Raw genomic sequence first — 6,000 nt, 5'->3', positions numbered from 1 at the left:
TGGCCTTGCTCAGTGGTTAAGGATCCAGCGTTGCCGTGAGCTGTGGTGTAGGTTGCAGATGCAGCTCAGATCCCGCGTTGCTGTGGCTCTGGTATAGGCCGCTGGCTTCAGCTTCGGTTAGACCCCTAGCCATATGCCACAGGAGCAGCCCTAGAAAAGACAAAAAAAAAAAAAAAAGTATTTATTCACAATACCAGGCATCCCAGTGAATTTATTGGGCCATTTTTAATTATTTCTTTAATAATACCTTGACCACAACTCAGTTCATAATTTATTCCTACTCTCCCTTTTACAAGGATGCCCTCCATTCATAGACACTCATGGCTCCTCTCAACCTCTCCCACGGTATGACTGTCTCTCGTGATTCTTGTGTACCTGCGTGTATTGCTCTGTAACACAATCCCCTGTTATCCTCATGAAAACACACACACAGCAAGAGTTTAATCTATTAACGATGCTTGTCAGTAGTAGGTGGGCCTTTTTGCAGCCATCTTCTGAATTACCAGGAAAGAGAAATATGAAAAATGTGCTTGTAGTCATATTTGCTTGGACTCTTATTCAAGCCTATTTAAAAATCTGCAAGAAGAAACTTAACAGCGACCACAGTAGAAAAGCCAATATTGTGGCAACAATGACGTTCTAGAGTTCTACTTTTTCTTCCTAAGACCTCTTATAGGAGTGCTGAAACTAAATGGAGAAATGGGATCACAGGAGTTCCTGTTGTGGCACAGCAGAAACAAATCTGACTAGTATCCATGAGGAGGTGGGTTTGATCCCTGGCCTTGCTCAGTGGGTCAGGGATCCAGCATTGGCCTGAGCTGTGGTGTTAGGTCAAAGACTCAGCTCAAATCCCATGTTTCTGTGGCTGTGGCGTAGGCCAGCAGCTGTAACTCTGATTCAATCCCTGGCCTGGTAACCTTCATATGCCCGCAGGTGTGGCCCTAAAAAGAAAAAAAAAAGAAGAAAGAAATGGGATCACAGGTAGGGTGATGAAGTCAATTCCAGGAAACAAGACAAGATGCTTTGTGGTTTAAAGCAAAAACTTTGATTAAATGAACAAAAGCCCAGGAAGTGCTCTTTGCATAATTCTAACTCTCTGGCATGTGTGCTATTCAATGATTCCACAAACGTTTATTCAGAACCTGCTGTGTGCCAAGCACAGTGTTAGGCCCTGAAGATGAAAATGAAAATGAGGAGTTCCCGTCGTGGCGCAGTGGTTAACGAATCTGACTAGGAACCATGAGGTTGCGGGTTCGGTCCCTGCCCTTGCTCAGTGGGTTAACGATCCGGCGTTGCCGTGAGCTGTGGTGTAGGTTGCAGACGCGGCTTGGATCCTGCGTTGCTGTCGCTCTGGCGTTGGCCGGCGGCTAAGGCTCCGATTCGACCCCTAGCCTGGGAACCTCCATGTGCAGCGGGAGCGGCCCAAGAAATAGCAAAAAAAAAGAAAAAAAAAAAAAGAAAATGAAATGAATGAGTTTCTATTGTGGCTGAGAGGATTAAGGACCTCACATTGTCTCTGCGAGGATGTGGGTTTAATCCCTGGCCTTGCTCAGTGGGTTAAGTATCCAGTGTCGCCTGGAGCTGCAGTGTAGGTGGAAGCTCCGTTATAGGCAATACCTAGAATAGGCAAATTCACAGAGATAAAAGATAGAATGAGAGTCCCTAGGGGGCAGGAATTTAGTTGCTTCATTAGTACACACTTTCTGCTTGGGCTGATCAAGTATTTAAAGTGGTATTGATGGTTTCACGACAAAGTGAATGTATTTAATGGCGCTGAAGTGTACACTTTCAAATGGTCAAAATGACAGGGTTTCAGGTTGTACATATTTGCTCACAATAAGAATATCATTTCCCTGTGGCTTCTCAGCATGGAGGAATAATTAAGGACTACTACCTGTTTTCTAGAGAAACTTGTTCTCAGAGAATAGCGATTCTTCCTGGAACCACAAATAAGTCCCCATAGCAGGCACTATGGGATTGTGGCTCTAAAGAGTTCTGCATGACCCCTCAGACCAGCCTCTTGCCACCTCTCCCTCCCCAGAGCCCCACTCAGGAGCGATGCACGCGTCCCATGTGCGGCATCAAAACGCCCAGGTGGGGCTGCTAATTCTCACATGGACCCTTTTCCGAGCATGCGCAGAGCCACCCGAGTTTACCCTGGAGTCTGTGCGTCTCAGGGCCTGGGAGTTTCCGGGGCACGTGGCGACCCAATGTCGTTTGCCTTACAAGGCAGACGCAGAAGAGAGCATCTCTCCAGTCGCCTGGGCTCCTGGTCTAGTCCATCCTCCAGTCTGGTTTCCATCTGAAAGGTAGGCACACCTCCTAGTTTATGGTAACCTTTGCGAAGCCATTTCTCAAGCACAAAATAGCTGGGCCAGTGGGAAAGCTTATCAGAAGAATGGACTCCATTCTTTTAGCTTCTGTTATTCTTGCCAGGGGAAATGTGTTCGCATTTCAGGCAAGGTAGTTCTCCCGTTTTTTTCTGAAAAATCAGGGAAAGGTGTGTGAGGTTGTTTGCAATGTGAGATTGTATAATTGATTGATATTAATCAAGTGCTGTAAGAAACAGCCTCTGGTGGATCTAGAAGTTCCCAAGGAGCTGGTCCGAAGCCTGCGTTCCCGTGCACGCTGCCACTCGGAAGCCTATTGCCAAAACTCAGCCTCTATGCACTGTCCACTAGAAGGGTGGAGACAGTTTTAGGTGAAGGGAAAACGAATAACTTTTATTGCTTTGGCAGGCAAAGGAGGCCACAGCAGGCTATGCCCTAAAAACTGTGGCCTCCCTTAAGGAAAAATTGCAGGGAGTTTTGTAGTCTAAAAGGGAAAAAACAGGGTTTCAGGTAAAAATCAGGGTTGGGGCAGACATGCTTTCTTCTTTCTTTGGGGGAATCTTAGTCATGGAAGCTGGTATCGGGAGAGCTCAGTGTGATCCTGGTGGCCGTCTTCTGGATTATTGCATCTTGACTTTGCCTAGAATAGCAATACTTGTGAAAAGGACATACTGATCAGAGATTAGAACAAACTTCAGGAAAGTTCTTGAAAAACATCAGGTGCTTATAATCTTTACTCACAGGCAGTTGTGCTCAGGGTGCCTAATCTTTAGCTCACAGGTGATTGTGTTTTGCATACAGTCATGTGAGGGAGAAGCACAAAGAAGGGCTCCAAGCTGTTCACACTTTAAACTGTTCCTTTCTTGGCTGTTCATTTCTCAAAGAAGCATGAGGAGTATAGTGTTTTCTCTTAGGTGTATAAGATACCTACGTCATTCTGTGTATCCCTTGAGGGGGAACCAGGACCCTGCCCCAAGGCTGTACTATTGTTTTGTGACTGTTCCTCCCTTGCCTTTGCATCCCCTCCCTTCCCCAGTTAGCACTTGTCTGAACCTGCCCCCTTGGAACTCAGGGAAGGCTATAGAGGCTGCATGAAGCACATTTTCTAAAAACAAGATATGAGGAACACAGAAAGGCTTTTGTGCCCAGGAGCCCCTGCTCAGTTTTGAGCCTTGTGACTGCCCATGGTCCTGGTACCCCTGAAACCCTCCTCTGCAGAATGTCTCTAATATCCCTTCCAGCTCCACAGTTCCACAGTAAAAGCCTGTGAAATTAGTACCAAAAAGAAGTAGAAATGGTCACATCTCTGACTGAGCAGCACTCTACAGATAGATGGATTTTTTTCATCACTCAAAGCCGCCTTGTCCTAAATCACTTGCTACAGGGATGTACTGCCATCAGGTGGCAGCAGGTACCTGGGTTCTCAAGCCTTCCTGATCCTGGCTATCAAGCTCAGATGCTCTCTGGCGATCCAATTATAACCCTGAGTTAGCACGTTTTCCTTTTTACTAAAACGCTGTTGAAAAATAAACAGGTATGTGTAACTGGGTCAACATGCTGTATGTACAGTAGAAAACCAACAGAACACTGTAAACCAGCTATAATGGAAAAAAATAAAAATCATTATATAAAAACAAAAAAAAAGAAAAGAAAAATAAATGTGTAGTGATAACTTTAGAACTTTCTCTTGCTGGATGCGCAGTGAGTAATTCTGGTTTCATTTCACTCTAATCTTACCTTCCGGTTCTAATTATGATTCCTGACACTGCCTGAATACCTCCTAGAAATTATACCTCTCCTAGGATGATGCAGGAATTTCAGCTTTCAGACTCAACTTTCCTTCTGGGGCAAAAATAAGGTACCCTTCAGGGAAGTCAAGATCCATCACTGTTGCGGGGACTTGGGAGGGGTGGGTGGTGAGAGTCACACCCAAAAGATCTATTCCTCCAAAGTTCCCAGCAGACAGGTTAACAAGGAGAAGGACTAAGACGTAAAACTAAATTTATTGCTATCAAAAGTTCTCCATGCCATCTGGGAGCAGAAAATGTAATCTGATCACTTTTGGATTCAGATTTTTACTCAAATTCAGGGTTCTTTCTCCCCAAGGTGGAGTCTAAATTCCAGGAGTGCTTCCATGCATCCTGTTTCCTGCTGACCTCAATGGACATCCCATAGGGTCCCAGTCATCAGTATGTCTCCAAGCCAGCGCTGGCTGGGTAGAAACTTTGCTCTTATCGGATCCCAGACTTGACAGACAGCCCCCTCCTCTCTGCCACCACGGTCCCGTGGGCCCACTGACCTCTCATAGTTTACTATGTGCCCGTCCTCATGGACACAAGGAAGCCTTGGCTCTTCTCCCTCGGTCTGAGTGTTCCAGGCATGGGATCAGCAAATGCAAAGGCCCTGGGGCAGGAGCAAGCATATTTAGGGAAACTGGGGTGACTGGAGAAGTGAGTGAGGAAATGGCGCCACGAGGGAGCCAGGAGCCAGGTCATAATGGGCTTCCTAAGCCATGTTGAAGATTTTGCGGAAATGTTTGCAGAAAGCCATCGGAGGACTTTAAACAAGGAATGACATCTACATACCTACCTTTTCAGGTGGGACAGAAGTAGATGAAATGACACTAGTTAGAGGGTTGTTCCAATAGTTGCAGTGAGAAATGACAACGGCTTGAAATAAAGTATTAATAGTAGAAGTTGTAGGAGTAGTTGGATACAGGATTTATTTTGCAGGTAGAGACAACAGGACTTGCTGATGGCTGGATATTAGATGTGAAAAAAGGAGGAAGAGCATCTTAAGGTTCATCCTGGTTTTGAATGGTGTTACCATCGATGTGGATGGAATGGACTGACTGGCGGCAAGGAGGGGTGACCTTCTTCCATCTGAGATGCTGATGAGTCATCTCAGTAGGGGTATGCAGGAGATGCTTGAGGTTCTGTTAACAAAGCCTAGTAAAATAGTAAATCTAGTAAAATAACTTACAAAAGAGAGAAATTAAGGGGTGCTTTGTTGCAAGATATACTGGATTAAGGGGGAGGATGAAGCCAGTTCAAATTACTGGGGCCAGTGGAGCTGAGGGCAAATTTTCCTCTCCCCTGGGGCTTGTCTCCAGGGAGGTGAAGGTGCAGCAGCCTCCATGGCCTCAGCCTGACCTAGAACACTGAATCCAGATGGTTCTGCTTTTCAGCGGGCCTAGCTGAGATCTGGACTTTGCCTGCATGTTGGTACACCTTGCCCTGGAGGGAGCTGGGCCTCACATCCCTTCCCTGCCCCAAGCAGGTAGTATGGAGCCCCCTGATCCAAATGGACAGGTCCCCAGGGTCATGACAATTTCTGCTCCTAAACACCAGGTGGGAACACCCCCACCCCGCACCCCCGGTTATTAAAGATAGACCCAGTCAGGCTCAAGTTCGCATCCTTCTGGGCAGCCAACTTCCACACACCCTTCCCTGCCCACAGCCACCCAGATGCCTCTACCCCTGGCCAAAGCACTGAGTCAGCAGCTCCATGGAGCGTCTCGGGTTCTGAGGCTGAATGATTTCTTTAAACATTTGGTGCAATTAAAACAGAGGTTTTGGGAGTTCTCTTGTGGCATAGCGGGTTAATGATCTGGCATTGTCACTGCAACGTGGGTTGATCACTGGCCTGAGAACGTTCACATGCTGCAGGC

At 46.5% G+C, this 6,000-nt stretch overlaps 1 long non-coding RNA gene across 1 annotated transcript in view; it reads left to right on the top strand.

The window, feature by feature from the left end:
- The window catches only part of LOC110255507, a 78,819-nt gene continuing 74,975 nt past the window's right edge, over positions 2,157–6,000 (top strand). The window contains exon 1 of the long non-coding RNA XR_002335919.1: positions 2,157–2,309. This is a non-coding gene — a long non-coding RNA (uncharacterized LOC110255507). The remainder of the gene's footprint in view (positions 2,310–6,000) is intronic.

Source organism: Sus scrofa, chromosome 9 (genome assembly GCF_000003025.6).
Source record: "Sus scrofa isolate TJ Tabasco breed Duroc chromosome 9, Sscrofa11.1, whole genome shotgun sequence".
Taxonomy (NCBI): domain Eukaryota; kingdom Metazoa; phylum Chordata; class Mammalia; order Artiodactyla; family Suidae; genus Sus; species Sus scrofa.
The sequence above is the reverse complement of the archived record's forward strand: the minus strand, read 5'-3'. Positions and strand labels throughout refer to the sequence as shown.